Raw genomic sequence first — 18,081 nt, forward strand, 5'->3', positions numbered from 1 at the left:
ATGCCCTTCTGCACATCTTCCCAGTTACCTCTCTGTCTTACATTTATTTGTCTTTCCAGCCTAGCAGATATTGTACTCAGTGTTACTGCAGATATTTTTAAACTATGTTCAAGAACTCCCCAGGCCTGCAAACACAGTGAGCACAGCTAAGCTATGTCATATAAATCAAAATTTCTTAGAGACCTCTAGCAAAGAACTTGATCCTCAGAGTTCTGCCCAATTCCCATAGTACAAAGGCCAGGCAGGTCTTTCTGCTGGTACAAAGTGGTACAAAGGCAATGGAGAGCTTTTATTCCTTCTCTTTTAACCATGGAAAAGCATGTGCTTCACTAAGACCAGTGGTAGGTCCATGCACTAATAAAAACCTATCTAGGTAGATGTTCAACCTATCCCAAAGTAAACACTCACTTTGTAACAAAAGGGATGAGCTCCAGACAGCTCCTCTTCAGCTTTCTGCCTGGGTCCTGTCCTGACAGGCAAAGTGAACATTCCCAGTGTTAGGGAACATTCCCAGGAATGCTTAGCATTTGGAGGAAAAACACACAAATGGGTCTTGGAAAGACGCAAATAAACCCTGCTCAAGGCAAAACCATAACACCTTGCTCCTTCTTCTGATCTCTGACCAGCAATAGCAGAGTTTTATCAGCACTGCCTTCTCTTTTCAGCAGCTCAGACTCTGGTATGGTGGTGAGAGGCAACTCTGAAACAACTCTGCAGAACAGAGGTCCTGGAACACCTGCTTGTTTGGGTGGCCCTGTATCTTTTTTATGAAGAGTTTAAAAGGTTGCAATCCCAGTTCAAGATGGGGATCTGCAGCAGAGGTATCAACAGCTGAGGCTCCAGGGAAGAGCCAGCTGAAGGAACACTTCCCCTTCATTGCTTGGCACTGATACCTCTAAGAGGCTCTTTATGCAAAGTAAAACAACAGTGATGCTGCAGGGCACAGCCACCAGGGCACTGCCCATTCTGCCATTTAGTTTGGCAGAGTAGTGCCTAACAATTCAAAATTTCACAATAAATGCTGTAAGTAGCTTTTTACAATGGCCAATCTCCCAGGCATTCGTATTCCTAAAGTGGGTTCAGTTTCATTGAATGAAAATAAATAAATTTAATAAATTTAATCTTACGGTCTTCCAAAGATTATGTTTAAGTGCCCTTTTTTTGCCTTACTCTCAGAGTGTACAATATAAAGGAAATGTAGAATTAATTTGTATTCTACTGTATAGGACTCTCACAGAAACAATGAAGCCTGCACTGACGAAACCAATCTCCTGTACTTACAGGTGTTACAGGCAACCTAATCCCATGGAAAACCTATTCAAGGAGCCTCAAGTCACTTAGTAATTCAAGTTGTCCCTACCAAATTTAGGATTTCCAGTAAAATAGCAAACAATACATACAATTCTGTGTTTTTCTGGTGTTCAAAAGCTTTAGTTCCCTCTGGCACTTGTAGATGCAGAAAGGCCAATTGTTTTAGAAACAAATTTTGGAAGTGTGCAGCTCCAGGAGCCAGAAGATTATAAACCCTCAATCTGCAAAGTTCTGTAAGACCTACAGTGGTAAGGTAAAGGTTTTCACTGGTTGATTGATAGTACAGAGAAGGCAAATCTTGGTGCGCCATCCAGTTGTAAAGGTATAGTAAAAAAGCACTCCTTTAAATCAATAATGATTAATTTCCAGTCTTTTGGTAACATTGTAGGGGAAGGTAAGCCAGGTTATAGGGAGCCTATCTCGATAACCTCATTTATTTTTCTTACATCTCGGAGAAGATGCCACTTCTCACTATGGGGTTTCTTGATTACAAAAACTGGGATATTCCACGGGCTAGTGGTTTGGACAAGGTGGCCTTTGTCCAGTTGTTCCATCACTAATTTTTCTAGCACGACCAGTTTTTCATAAGGTAAGGGCCACTGATCAACCCACATGGGTTTATTTGATGTCCATGTTAATCTCAAGGTTGCGTCCATCAGTAGCCCGTATCAAAAATTTGTCTCCAGCCTCATGCCCCGTTGTGATAAAATGTTCCTCCCCCACAGGACTACTTTTGCACTTACTACAAAAGATTTTGTAGTATCAATGCAACCCTTGGGTGTTGTTCTAATTAGTAACGGCAAAAAGAACGACACAGACTCTCAAGGGAGTCAGAACAGGAGAATTCCTTAGTTTATTGCTTTAGGCTTGTCTTATAGACTAGTCCGTGGAAAAGTACAGAAAAGAAACTCTTATTGGTTATTTAACCGCTACATCACCACCATTGGCCGGTACACCACCTCCTGACCCCCTCCTGCAAGGAAAACAAGAGGACAGACAAACAGCACCTGGCAGCTGTTTTCTGTCTCTGAGGATTGTTTTGAAATCCTCCTATGAATTTCTCAGGCTAGCTCTCAGGCAGGGAGCAGTTTCTGCAGGCTCCCTGCAGCTTGCTCCAAAGCTAGCATCCATAATTCACCCTTTATGTTTAGGAAAAATAAAAATTGTACGGTGTTTGTAATTTCCTGTTGAGCTCTTTACAGGAAAGAGAACAAACACAGCACAAGAGGTTTTTTCCACTAGAAATTGGAATGGATGCTGATTTAGAATGTTGGTTTTGATGTTTAAGAATTGCTTTCCTTGCAAGGACTCGATGGTTGATTCTAATATAACTAATTCAGTGAATCAACACACACACTACACAAAATACTGTTAGTCTGTCTAAACTGACAGTCTAGCATGTCAATAGAAAAGTTTTAAAGAGCACTTAGATTTAAATTCAGTTAAAGTTCACTTAATTCTTACAATGTAAAATCTACTTTGAAAATTTCTGCAGCGCACTCTGTAAGGAGGCACTGTTGGTCAGACTCCATCTATAAACTTTTACATGGCTGCTGTTGTAAGTTTTTGTTTTGCGGTTGCCGCTTCTAGCACTGGTTGCTGTGGTAACAAGGTTGCAGTAGTTGCTCTGGGCAGCGGCTCTGCTCGCGGCTTGCTGCTCCTCCCCTGCGCCGGCCGGGCACGGGGAGGCGGCGCGGCTGCCGCGAGGGAACGTTTCCGATGAGGGTAGCAGCGACGGGGCTGGTAGAACTCGGCCCAGCGCTCGCAGTACGGTTCGCACATGCGCAGGTCGCGCGGGGGAGCGCAGGCGGGCCTGGGCTCTCTCTCCCCCTTCCCCCCCCCCGCCGCTTTTCGGCTGGAGCGCGGGTTTGCGCGAAGTGAGCGCGGCCGAGGGCGGAGGGAGCGAGGTGGGCGCGGGGCTAGTGCGGCCCGCGCACGCGCGGGGCGAGCGAGGTTGCTGCCCCCCCCCGCCGCCTTCCCGCCGGCATTTCGGATGCGGGGGGGGCGACTTCCCCCCGCGGCGCTGGCAGGCTCCGCGGGTGGCTGCGAGGGCTCTGCTCCCCGTGCCGCGTCACGGGGGGGCCCACTGCTTTTGCCGCGGGTTCGGCCCCAGCTCCAGCTCCAGAGCTGGGCCCGGACTCGGCTCTCGCGGCCGGCGGCGGCGGGCAGTGGTGTCCCGGACTCGCTTTTTCCTCCTTCTTTTCCAGCCCCTTTCTTGTTTTCTCTTCTCTGCTGCACCTGCCGCCGCTATGGCGGCAGCGCGTCTGCGGCGGCGGCCGGCGGCACCCCGGAATCGGCGGCGCCCCCCGCGCTGGGTGCAGGGGGGGCCGAAGAGAGGACTTTTTGCGGCCGTGCTGGCGGGTTTCGCTGATGGGCGCAGAGCGGTCTCTCCCCCCGTCGCTGCAGCGGGTCACGCCGCGAAGGGCGCGAGCAGAGGCATCTCTCACGGTGCCGGTGGCGGCGGTGCCTGCGAGACCGATGAAGGCGGAGCTGCACGATCTCCCCTCTCCTGTTGCTTTTCTGTTGGCAAAGCCCGCGCGCCCAGCTCCGCGGATGGCGGGTGCTCAGACTTTTCTGGAGAGGGAGATCTCTGGCTCACAGACTGCTCCTGCCCGCGGTTAAAGTTCTCCAAGGGTTCGGGCAGAGCTGAGGGAGCGCTACGCTGCTCATTTACCGTCCCATCTCCCAGTTTCTCATCTTGTACTAAGGAGGCACTCCCGGCATCTAGGTTTTCCATCTCGGCCTCACTGTCCTCAGGCTGGCACTGTTCCAGCACCTTAAAAATTACTCCCCATGTTGCTGCCAAGCCGCATGCACTGGTATTTCCTGTGGCTAGCTCAGTCCACAGGTGGTCTCCCAGTGATAGCCAGATTTCAAGGTTAAATGCATTATTCAAAGTTACAGTAAACTCCTGCGCTTTCACCCAGTGGAACAAAGCACGTATATCTTCCTCAGGAATACAGAGTCCCATGCTCAGCAAGGCATCCTGCCATGCAAGGCAGATAAGCTGCTCGTTAGCTGAATTACAGTTCTCCATTATGAAAATTTTATCTTAACGGCTCGCGAATGCAGTAACACAAACTCTATCGGCTCAGACCCGGGATTTTGAGCTCTGCTTGGTTAAGATAAGCCGTTCCAAGCCTGCTCACTGGGAGGGCTCCACTATCCCATTGGTTCCAGACCAGCTTTCTCTGTAGGAAAGCCCGGGAGAATTCCACTTACCCGTCTGGGGGGGAAGGGCTGGTGCTTTTTTTCTCGCTCGCTGCTTACCCTCAGGGGTTTAGCAGATGTCATCACGTTGGTTGCTTTCAGACCTCAGGGGTCAGTAGATGCACTTCATGTCGGGTCACCAGACCTCAGGGGGTTGGTTGCACATCATGTCGGCGGTCACCAGATGTCGTTCTAATTAGGAACGGTGAAAAGAACGACACAGACTCTCAAGGGAGTCAGAACAGGAGAATTCCTTAGTTTATTGCTTTAGGCTTGTCTTATAGACTAGTCCGTGGAAAAGTACAGAAAATAAACTCTTATTGGTTATTTAACCGCTACATCACCACCATTGGCCAGTGGTGTACACCACCTTCTGACCCACTCCTGCAAGGAAAACAAGAGGACAGACAAACAGCACCTGGCAGTTGTTTTCTGTCTCTGAGGATTGTTTTGAAATCCTCCTATGAATTTCTCAGGCTAGCTCTCAGGCAGGGAGCAGTTTCTGCAGGCTCCCTGCAGCTTGCTCCAAAGCTCCAAAGCATCCATACTTGGGCCCTTCAAATGGGATTGGATGTAAACTACGAAAGCTGTTGTTGTGGACTCCAAAACCTGTTAGGACATCCAAAGATGGTATGAGAGTCCATTCTGGAGGCCAGTAGGACCAGGAAATCACTGTTACATCAGCTCCAGTGTTAATGAGCCCAGTGAGGGTGATGTTCTTACCCAAATGTCCCAAGGTGCATGTGAGCTCGGGTTGTCCGCAACTGATCTTTCTTGCCCATGCAATGAAGTAATTGTCTGAGCTTTCAGTGGTGGAATCTGATAACAAGAATGCTTGTTCAAAAATTAGCCATTTCTGAATAAAGCATGGGGGGTCAGGACACAAAGTAAGTACAGTTATTTCTTGAGATGATGTCAGAGTAAGTTCAGTAGGCACAACATAAAATCCTTCAGCCCTGGCTTGTTTTTTACCCACAATTAGAAACTCACATGGCTGTTGTTCTGGATCTAATTTTCCAGTGGAGATTGCATGGTATATGCAGTCTGTGAGAATTACTGGATGGGCTGTTGTCAGCTCCAAGCAGGTACCTGATGGCATGGTGGTGGGCAGATTGGAGAGGATGTGCTGTAGCTGTGAGCCTGCAGGCTGCTGATGATTTCTGGCACAAGTGACAGAGCTGTTTTTGTCATCACATGCCACTGCCTCATGCTCAGTTGGGAGTTTCCCAGCTGATGGCATGCACACTCCTGCACTAGGCGGAAACTATTAGTCTTTTGGTAATTTCCCTTGCACCCACAGGGCTTAAAAGGCAACTTCTGTCTGAGTTTATCGCAGTTCTTTGCATAATGTCCTTCCTTGCCACAAGTGTGGCAGAGTCCCGGTCCTTTGCTCTGCTGCTCTTTGATGGTATCTTTAAAGGCAGCTAGAGCTTCTGTCAGAATTTGAGTTTGTAAAGTGGTGGTTTGTTCTTGGTGCTTTCTTGCCTTCTCCTGAGCTGATGTTAAAGCCTCAGAGAGGACCTGTGCTTGCAGCACATCAGTGTGTTCAGGGGAGTCTAAACGGTTGCAGGCATCTGTCATCTGAGTGATGGCTGGCTCAGACTCGGGAGGAAGAAAACACAGTATTTTTTTACATTGGGGATTTGCACTAGCCACTGCTAGCCTTTTCAGTAATTCCTGCCATACCTGGTCCAACACCACCTGTTTGTGTAGGGCCAGTTTAAGTCTGTCAAGGAACTTCATATAAGGCTCATCTGGGCCTTGTCTTACATCAGCAAAGTCTAGGTTTGGTTAATTACCTTCAGGAACCTGAAGTAACACCTTCCTGGCCACATCCTTTATGTCACTGTGGACAGGTCTAGGGAGGTCCTCCACTTGCCAGTCAGGGTCAGTGTGGGCTCCCTCTCCTGCCAGTTGTTCCATATTAAGGCACTGCCCTTGCTGGATCCCCTGCATAGTCTCTCCAAAGTGGTGTTACAGTACACTTCCATATTAATTCCCATAGGGAGTACTCCATAGGGGATAATAAAATTGTCATTAAATAACATGTGTCGTGCGGTGTTAGCACATGAGTAGCAAGGGTGGCTTGAATTAAATTACCAAAATACGTCAAGTCCCTTCCATATTCCCTGGCAGCCTTGCATGATTCCTTAATTTCTCCAAAGGCCAGAGGCTCCCATCAGGGATTAGCACTCCCTGTGCATACTGGACTGGCATTACTTTTAGCTTAGATATTACCTCCCACTCCCCTTCCTTTACTGCCTCCTTTCTTATTTCCTCCCATGGGATCCAAACTATGGTTTTAAAGCTGAAGGTCTTCCTCCAAAGACAAGGAGGAAGAGGAGGAAGAGGAGCATGAGGAGGGATTGCTAGACACCATAAACATTTCCTTACAGCCCTTTAACTTTAAAATAGGCCCCAAAGTAGGCCTCAGTGCTGGTGACCAGGGTGCTGCCATCTTAGAGGTGTGCCTTCCGGAACCCAGGTGGGCAAGGTTCTGGCCTCCTTGGAAGAGGTGTAGCCTTTTTGTCTGATAGAGTCAGGTGAGGAGTGGCCCAAGGAGAAGGGGGAACACTGCAGGGTAGAAAAGGCAGAGTTGGAGGAGGGTTTGCCCACATCAATTCGACCAGAGAGTGGGGTGTTAGTATAGCCAGCCTTTAAAATGGCCGTCAGTTTTAGAATGGTAGTTAATATTTGGACAGCAGTTGATGTCAAAGGTGACTGACCACTTGGTGTTAGATAGAGAGGATCAAAGAGAGTGCAAAGAGAGACAAGGAGAACGTGTAGGTTTGGTGCTATTTGTCATGCCTAGGGACCACAACTTCGAGGCCAGACCAACCGGAGACAAAGTGGTAAAATAAATGAAGGATGGGCTAAATTTGATGACCAAAAAGAAAAGGCTTTAATAGTAAAACAATAAACATGTTATCCATGCAAGGGAGAGGGTGCATCAAAAGGGCAGGGTTCAGAGTGTTAGAGTAACTTTTATAAATTACGATAGGGGAGGAGTCTGAGGGTGAAGGTCCAGTGAAGAGGGGTGGTTAGGAATATTTAAAACACTGCAGCAAAAATAAACCAATGACAACAGGGGAAACAAGGAACTTTCTAGTAACATTTACACAACTACAAGCAAGGAGAAGGGTGGGTACAGAAATGAATGGGCAGGACACCTGAGTCCTTTTTGTGCCTTTATTGAGTTACCGTCTCCGGGGTGGGGGCTCAGGAGGCTGCGCATGCTGCTGCTGCTCCCACAAGGTCACCAGGAAGGAGGTGTTTCAGTCCTGTCAATTGTCTTGTCAGCAGGCCTGGGCTTCCGTCTTGAAGGGAGTACCATGGAAGACCTCTCATGGCTCATTTGTGTAGGGGTGTCATCCCAGTCAAGCACTTTCGTGGTGATGGCGAGGATTCTGAGTCAAGGCTAGGAACATCCTGGTCTCTCTGACAGTTAGGCTATGAGGCTCTTTTGTCTCTCCTCCACCTGGTTTGCTTGATCTAGGGGGTCTCTCAGCACTCATAACCGTTTTTGCCTCATTTGCATACCGAGGTTGGTGGTGCGCCACGTTGTGGAGCAGGGGCAGTGACCTGACTGGAAGGGATTACAACACTTGGGTAAGAGATGAACTCAGTATAATTAACATGGGGTAGAAACATCAACAATATTATTAACTCTGTGGTAGACGTTGTAACTAGCATCACACTCCAACACCAACATTACATCGTACCTTGCTTGAAAATGGCTTTTCGTCATTACAATTCCCCTCTCTATTTATTTAATCGAGCATAGGCCCGCATGAACTGGTAGTCTAATTGGCTGTCTCTACTTCCTGCGGGTACTTCTTAACTTTTGGTATTGGTTGTACATTTCTTTAGCACTTTCTTTCTATTGTCTTTCTAATATCATAATTTTACTATTCTCTTTTGGATTTATAGCTTCTGGAATTAACATACCAACTTCAACTGTGAAAGTGACTAGACAAATTACACGAGGCAAAGGACAAGGAAGGAATAGGAGTCCTGTTAGAACACAGATGATAATAAACACAACTTTCTTCCACCATTTACCTTTAAAAGACCAAAATCCATCCCACCAATCAGAATCCGTAAGAGGGGTCCGCTCTTGAGTCCCAACATATGCTATTTTCCTAATTCCTTTTGAGATATTCTTTATTACCTCACTTCTGTCATTGATTTCTAAACAACATTCTGAAAAATTTAATTTTCCACATATTCCCCCTTCGTCGACTAGCAGATAATCCACATAATCCACAGCTAACTTAATTTCATATATAGCTTGATGAGTATGAAATAATTGTTCACTGCTATGTTCTGATGCTATGGCAGTCTGATTAGATATTATTTCTAATATGGTCTGAAGCCTGATTATACAATTTAACATATAAAAGGGGGTTCAACACCCCCATGACCCATCTTGGGTCCATGTAGCTGGTCCATATGTTTTTATCATTTCCTCGGGAGTCCAGACTTTATTTTTCCATATTTGTGTACTGCTCATTTCAATGATGTCTCTTTTCTTATGGTTACCCTTTTTTAAATCATCATATAGCAGAACCCCCAGAGTGGATCCAGATTCTTTTGGTAATAAAAAGAAATCCGGTTTAATTATTCCTATAGTACAACTCCCTAGCCAATCTTTAGGCAACTGGGTATTGGCTTTATTTCCACAAATCCAAAGCAGATGCTCTGGAGCTTCCCATAACTCTTCATTTAGTGACATTGGAAATTCCCAGTACTTTGAAATTTCCTTTATTCCCCAAAATGGATTAATTTTCTTTGCAGACTCATGCAACTGATGTCCTTCATGAAAAATGCACCCAGTTTCTTTCTTTTTTGATGTCCAATATTAATTTGTTTCTCCTGGGATCCATCTCATAGCAGTATTTTTGACTACTAAGTATCTTTTACAAGCTATCTTCCCCACTATTGTTTGATCTCTGTGGCCTTTTCTCATAATACACAAAAATCTACACATGGAATTTCCAATCAGAAGAAATAATACCTGAACATCAAACCTTTGACAGCACCACCACTCTGCTAATATTTCAGGTTTTTATCATCTAATTTTCATTACCCAAATTTGCACAGTCTATTGCTAATGTCATTCTGGTTAATCATCACCCTGGGGAGATCTTCAATAATTTGAATTCTTCATAAGTGTGGTCTCAACTCGTCATTGCACTTAAGTATCTAAAATCCCAAAGCAGTCAAACATATTAGGGGTATCAGGAGTTACAAACGCAGACCAATTCCCTTATGTGAAGACAGCATATTTTTTCTCTTAGTCCTGAATGTATGGGTGGATAGGAAAGGGCTTTACTCTTCAAGCAGCACTTTGGCATCACAGAAAAATACCTCTGCTAGAAAAATTCACCAGATAAAACTAAGTGTAGCTCTGAGATTCACAGTTACTGAAATAGTGGAGCTGAAACATGGCTTGCCATGCTAAACCAAATTTGCTGTAATTATCCCCTACTTCTCTGATCCCTGAGCTCCAGAATTCATCAGGAATTCAGCATGGGAAAACAAGGCATAAAGCAAATGTGTACTGAACAAAAATCTCTGATTTTTAAGAGCTAAGCCTAGACACTGAGGCACAAAAACACGACCGACAAGCTTGTTAGTGTTTTAAAAGACCCAGAGAGGAAACAGGTTTCTTGATTGTGACATTAAATGAAAAGATTCCCCGTAAATCCTGTTATATATGGAAGAATGAGAAGTGTGTGACAGAGTTGTACTATACACAAAGGGAGTAATATGTAATTTAAGCCACGTTGCAGTATTTGATGAACTGCTACAAAGCCGTGAAACTTCTGCACTATTTGTGGGGAGTCAGGAGGAAAAGAAAAATTCTCCTTTGCCTTGACTTCTCACCTAAGACTTCCATAATGCAAGTCTCATGCCCAAATTGCACCCTGCTTCTTGAAAAGAGAGCTTGAAAAATAAATTTTTCAAGCAAGTCAGACAGGCCACTGATTTTGAGTGTTGTCTATGAGTCACACTCTCGCTGCCCTTATAATACATAATGAACATTTTTCTTTCAATGTGCTTCTTCTAGAATCAAAAACATGTCAATGGTCTCCTGTTTTTCTATCAAAGCACTGGTTTGGAGACAAGAAAGATTGATTTACCAACAGAGTCCTGGACCAGCAGAAATTTTTTCATGAGCAATTATTTTGCCAGCATTTGTTTTGTGAGTTTTACATCTCTTAATGTAAAGAAGAAATAATTGTTTCTATCTTACCATTTGTGGCTTCACCTTAGCAAAGGGGCCTTGGAAAAAATGAGTGATGTGCTGCAATTAATTGCTAATAATGATTTCAGGTTTTTAATATATGCTTAATATTTTCTATAAACAGAAAAGTTACGATTTTGGGATACAAGTGTCAAAAATCAGCTCAAGACACAGGAACGTGTACATGACACCCAAAATTTGCCAGAATCATGCTGATCCTTGTTTAATTTGGGATCAAGAGACCAGTGACTAAAGTGTCACATAATTCCTCAAAATAGCCTTCTCTGGTAATTTTTGTAATTTGTGACTGGAGGAAAGATGGAGTCTGAGTAGACAGAGACAGCACAAAGCACAATGTAAATGTTACACTGTAATTACTCCTGTCTGGACAGGCCTGTTTTAAGCATCTACTTCTAGTGCTGCTTCACTTTACATCATATCATCCTGTGTTTTTCATCACAAAAAATTTCACTGCAAGGCATGTATCAAGTTAGAAACCTTGAAAAATCACTTCTACTTTAAATTCATGTGTCTTCTGCCATGATGCAAGGAAGAAGAGGAATCATATTTAATTGCCTATGACATCTTCTTGTGGCATTTCTGGCTCACTTACCTGCTACACTCCTCTTCAATGAAGACATAAGTGAGAGACTGGAGTATGTTACAGGAAAGCTGAAGTCCAAGAGATCCTCTTTTAATTTGTGCATTATCATCTGTTATGCTCACAGAGAAAGGGTCATAAAAACAGGTGTTTCTGTTATGATCATCAGTGGCATAAAGCCAAGCTATGGAAGGAGGAACTCAGTCCTACAAAGGAGTGATGTTTATGTGTGTTAAATATTTCTCTCATGTACCTGAGCATCTCCTGTAATCAATACATTTATGCTAAGAGTGTTAATGAAATACAGATTATTTATCCCTGGATGAGTGGTGTCCAAGACAACTAATGATTTGTTGAAGGTCACATGTGTTAGTCGTGGTAAAGAACAAAATCCTCATGCCCTCAATGTCCCAAGTTCACATCTTAACCATAGCTGTACTGGGACAGAGGGAGAAAATCACCAAAGACATATCCTGGTCTATCCTCCAGGGAAATCACCACCTTCCCACTAAAGAACCACCTACTGAAGGGATGTCATGCAAAATCAACCCCAAGCCACTTAAATTACATCAGGTTTTGTTTATTTTTTTGTTGTTTGCAGTTAATAGTACTTGCCAGTGACATTATATTTTGCTTGCTTTAACTTTTTCTGATTTTATGGACTGTATTTATTTCCTAATACTCTTACCCAAATGTGCTGTACATGAAGGTGATAGGACAAGACTGGCCCTCTGTGACCAGTTTCTGTTCCTGGCAATGAGGGAATGAGAGCTCCTGCAATGATGGTATCTCAGCACTTCTCTTTTGGCCACTGAACCCCACTGATGCTCCCTTATACTGGCAGGAATTTTGAGCCTTCAGCCCAATGAATATGCTTTAATTTTTGTTGTCGCTAAATATTCTGCTTAGAGAGAATATTTCAGGGAGTGTTTTATTTGCTGAATCTCAAACAGCAGAGAGATCAGGCACTGAATTTAGAGAAACTAACTCTATAACCTTGGATCCCGGTGTTATCTTCTCCATCCTCAGCAAATGCAGCAGCTGAGACTCCAGCATGCTATGGGAGAGTCCCTGTCAAATAGAAAGCCAGTAGCTTATGACTGCACTGTGCATTTGGAGAAACATCCCTCACTGACAGTCCTTCGTCCAACAACAGAATACTTATCTTCACGTCCTGAGCAGTTTGGCAAACAGCCTTTTGTGCAGTGCTGTCATCCAGGAGTTACCAGTGTTTGACTTGAAGATGTGGTGGACAATCTGTTCCACATGTCAGAATGCCAAAGAGGAGGGATCCTGCCTCCTGCACCTCAACAGCTGACACCCAAGTACTCCTTAAATCCTGAAAACAAACACCAAACTTCTACATATTTATGCACTGAGAGACTAAATTAACTCAATGGGATCACTGTACACTGCATTAAATAAAGCACACATTTAATTCCTAGTTAATTAATGGTTGTTGTAAAGAAGAAGCCTGGATTAATGTAGTGATTAAGGTACACAGACATTGGGTAGAGAAATTATAAACTTAAGTCTCTATAGTTATAAGTAAGAATATGTCTTAAGTAGGTAAGAAATTATATTAGGTAAAAGAGCTTGAAGTTTGAACTGTAATAGTGTGGCTTATGGAGTAGGTTAGAGATCCAGAAACTATAACAGAGAGATGCATGAGTATGTAACCTGTCAGCTTAGTGGCTGAGAGAGAGACGCAGTGCAGCAAAACTAAGTAAAGGTGATAAGAAGTGAAAACAAACTTCGTGTCAACTGCCTGTTGGGCTAGAATATTATATATAGCTGTGCAAAGAAGAAACTCCTTGACTTCCTCGAGCTATGGTTGACTTGTTGCTCCTACAAATCTCATGCCTCGAGGCTGGTATCTTATCAGGCTACTTGAGCAATAAATCATCTCAAAGCATGGTATCCCATCCCTTGTATTTCATCTCAACAAATGGTTACACTACAGAACAGACGCTGGAATGTCCCCTCAGAGCACAATGAGCCACAGGTCAAATGACAGGCACATTTTCCTAATCATCCCAGTCTGACTGGCACTGCCATTGAGCCTATGAGATGGCTCAAATATCCTTCCTCATTTACAAGGCAGATCAGTGCATTTGTGTGAATAAATGTCTGTTAAATGCATTAAACTCTTTCTTCAGCTTGGGTGAATATCAATCACATTGTAAGATTCAGTGTTAGGGAAAGCTGTATTTATTTATGTCTTGATCAGGTAGTTGTCAAATACACTGACAATGCGAATAGTCCTCCAAGAAATCATTAAACTTGAGAAATTAAAACTATAACAGGTCATGCTACAGTTCAAGGCAATATCTTACTAGTTTAAGGTAATATCTCCCCAAGACCACCTATAACCAAAAGAGAAAGGTCTGTTTGCTTGCAAACAAAGAAAAAAAGCTTAGCAAATTATGCTAAGAATTAATCAGACAATGTAGGAGCATTTATCTTCAGTATGTAAAAATAAATCCTGAAGTATATGAATTTGAGTTTGTTGTTCCTAAATAATTAGCCACAAAGACTTTTTTGTTGTTGTTGTTCTTAAAGAAATGAAAACAAATGTGAAAATTTTAACTTGCGTAGATTTCAACTCCAAATAAGGCTGCTGTGGTATTACACAGAATGTGGAGAAAGCTGCACCATAAGTGGCTTAAAAGATCCAACTTCCAGAGGAAAGAAAAACAATTTGAGCAGTTTATGTGACCAGTTACAAAATTTGATCGTGGAGAAATTATACTCATTTAGACTACAAAAGCCTATTGCAGTTCTTGAGAATCTTTTATCACACAATCTGTGTTTCTGTAATCTTGCTTTATGTCCCTGGCTCATATGTCTTCAGCAGTTTTACTTAACAGCAGCAAAAGTGGTTTATTCACAGGGAAGAAAGTCATCATAATCCCACACCAACCACCAGTTTAAGTATCAAAATTCTGGTTACAGCTGGGTACTGCCACTCCATTCTTTTTGCACACCCATGTATTTTTCCAGGCTACCATGCATTAGTAGTTTGCTTAAATGATCATTTACTTTCCCAAGATTGCAAATGGCTGCAGAGACAGTCAGATTTCCTCTTGGTTGCTGGACCAACCATCTGCTTCTGTGATCAGAAAGGACTGCAAACCAGCTCCCCTATGGAAATCCAGCATGGAAAGTCAGATGCCACCACTCAGGCCTGCTCAGAGGGATTGGTCAGTGTATCATCTTCACCAGCTGAAAATGTGTCGTTCTAATTTAGGAACAGCGGGAAAGAACGACACAGACTCTCAAGGGAGTCACAACAGGAGAATATCTTCTAGTTTATTACTCCAGGTCTCTTTATAGACCGATACGTGGAAAGTACAGAAAGGAAACTCTTATTGGTTAGTAAATCACCACATCACCATCATTGGTCAGTGGGGTTCACCACCCCCTGACTTTCTCCTGCAAGGAAAACAAGAGGACAGACAAACAACACCTGGCAGTTGTTTTCTGTTTCTGAGGATTGTTTTGAAATCCTCCTGTGAATTTCTCAGGCTAGCTTCTCAGGCAGGACTGAGAGGCCATGGGGCCTTCAGCCTGCTCCAAAGCTAGCATCCACAAAAATGTATTCCACCAGATATTATCAGAGTCAGAGGAAGAGTCAGGGCACCCTGCAGAAAGATCTCATGTGACCTACAGCAAAACTCAACCCAAAGTTAAGCAGCAGTTTTCTATTACAAGTTGGTTTTTTTTTCATCTTTCCAGAAGCATTTTGTTGATGTTCTCTGCTGACAGAGTGTGACTCTGGGGTAGACAATGCTTTATTTTGTAGGAACTAAAACTTCTGTGTCTAAAAAGGATGTGGAAAATAATCCAACTCAATGAAGATTTTGGCTCTATTCTCAAGCAGACTATTCTGAATTTTGAATTAATTTCTTTACACATGCTGTGCTCATCTCAGCTCTAATGAAATTAAAGATTAAAAAAAGGGGGGGAGGGGATTTTGGCCAAATCCTGTCAACACTGGTGGGGAAAAAGAGCAGATGTGCCACCAGGGGTTTACAGTCTCTCTACTGTAGAAATCATTGCATAGGATGTGTAGGACATATAATAATGGGAGCTGGAAAGGATTTTAACCAGCATGAGTTTTTATTTCATAGCTGCCTCTAACCAGTAGAGCAGATGTGTTTTTTGCTTACAGATGAACATTAACCCTTTAATGAGAAGAGGGATCTCACGTAAGGTGGAGGCTTTCTGAGAGAGTAAAATCTACTTATCCTGTGTAACCAGAAAGCATCTCCACTTTCACCACCGCAGGAAGAGATTTCTGCATCTGTTCCCGCTTCATTGTTTTAGGCTTGCCTGCTATCAGCAGATACAATATGAGTTGCAGACACTACAAGTAATCACTTACAGTGAAATATTCAGTGCCATGCTGCTCCAAGGCTGGTAGCAGTGCCAGGTACTCTAACAAGCATCTAATTTCCCCTGAGCTCCCACAAAAGCAGCAGCATGATTACAATCAACACCATGAAACATCAGAACTGTGAACAAGTGACACATGGCAATAAAAGATGAAAGTTTCATTTTGTTTTAGATCAGTGAGCATAAGCACATATAATGGGATTGAAAGAAAATTCCTCACATCCTTCTGTTCTCATACGTACTTTAGGCAAATTCTTCTCATCCCCAAATGAGAATAATTAAGTACATAATCTAAAGATCCCCAAAAGGAGGAGAAAAAGCATGTTTATCCCCAAGTGACCAGTACTTGCAGTGAAATTTTTTGTTAAAATTTTGCCAGAATGTCTTCAGAACCCCCATGACACTCACAACTGTTTCCCTCTCCTGCTGACTGCAGTGAGCGTAGGGCTCTTGGCAGCCTCTGGGCTTAACCTTCAGCTTTTGAGGTTTTACAGTATAACTAAGGGCAGATTTTGGGATTCAATTGCTTTTACATGTGAGTATCATAATCTGCAGGAAGGTGTTTTCCAGAAACAAATTCTGGCATGGAAGCACTTCATTTCAACATGATGCTTCTTGTCATGGGCTCTGTTATCTTGTAAATAACAGTCTGTAACAGGAACTCTACTGCAGTGTTTTGACTGACACGTGTCAAGTACTTTCTATCTAAACATCCTTTTCCAGTGATTTCGTGGGATTGTGATTGTATCCTATCTTGATTTGAAGGACAGGTGTTTGCTAGGGAAGGCAGGAGCCTTTTTTGGAATGGAGAATGCAAACTCCTTCCTTTTGAGTTATTATAATTTTGAAATTAAGGGGCTCTTAGGAATAACAGTTTTTTACTAGTATGAATAATAAAGTAAACCATCAACATATCCTGAAATGCAAGTGCTGTTTTAATTCCTGTCCCCACTGAGAAACTTCCTTGACACTCACTGCTATTATGTCCTCCCAACACCAGAGAAAAAGCAGGAAAATTTCTTCACCCTGTCACAGGGTGCCCAAGGCAGTGATAGAAGGATAGAATCCCTAGAAGGATTTAAAGGTGTGTAAGTGTGGCATTTGGGAATGTGTTTTGGTCGTGGGCTTGGCACTGTTGGGTTAATGCTTGGACTTGATAGTCTTAGAGGTCTTTGACAATTTGATTCTATTCCAGCCTGATCTATGCTTCAAAATTCTCTACAAACTGAATTTTCAAATTTGTGAAGAATCACACATAGAGAAGGAAAGCTGAAAGGGAGTAGCCTCACCTGATGTAGATGTAAATCTGACAGACACAAATCGAAGAACCAAGGGTTACGGGGCTCAGTAAATAATATCTTACTGGAAATGCAAATTTCCCCAGAAAAATGCATCCCATCCTGCTTGTAATCAAAAGGTGATTGGACAGGACAACCCAGGGTCTGGCAGTCAAGATCCTCATCTACAAGGATGCTCAGACAATTCCCTGACAAGGATAGAAATGGTTGAGTATTTTTTTTTTTTTCTCCCCTAAAGAGTCAGATCTCTTTAGGGATCCTTAAAGGTTCTTGCCCTTAGAAATGAGAATGATCCAGGATAGGCCAGGTGACACTTTCAGTGCTGCCCTTGGCACTGTGTGGGGTCAGTGCAGAGAAGTAGTAGAGGCAATGTTCAGACTGACCACATCAGTGCTGCAGAACCTGAGATAATAAGCTCCTTCTCCAGATTAGCAGGAGCTCTGATTTGGAATTTTCAGCTCAAAAAAACATGCTTGGCCAGCACGGGCAGAAATCAGGTACTTAGAGCTGAGGAGGGTGGGGTTGTTCAGACTGCTGTGATGTGCCCAGGGCTTTCTCCTGAGAAGATGTCAGAGAAAATTTTAAGAAGAAGGATGGAGAAGTAGAGAACCTCTCCTGTTGCTTAAAACACTCCCTTCCCCCCAACCCAGGCTTCCAGTTGTCACTCACTTGGTCAGTTCCTATGAGCTGTGGGAAAACCCAGCAAACCAGGAAGGCAGAGAGGACCCTGCTGGGAGCCTGGCTGCACAGATTTGTAACTCCCTCCACACTGCAGATGAGTGGATTTGGGAGCACAGTGAGAAAAGACAGATCTACCCTTGCAGAGTGGCACCACCACCTCCCAGGAAACCTTGGCAAGGTGTCAGGAGTGGGGATGAGACACAAGGCCAAGGACATGGGATGCTGGTGGCTCAGGTAGAGCAACATGAAGGTGTAGAGACTGAAAAAAAAAATTGGTATTTTCATTTTCTCCTGTGTGTCTGCAGAGGTGGACATCTCATTGTGATTTCACT

This window comes from Pseudopodoces humilis, chromosome 4 (genome assembly GCF_049639895.1).
Source record: "Pseudopodoces humilis isolate 2021_Gansu_Grassland_sample_001 chromosome 4, ASM4963989v1, whole genome shotgun sequence".
NCBI lineage: Eukaryota > Metazoa > Chordata > Aves > Passeriformes > Paridae > Pseudopodoces > Pseudopodoces humilis.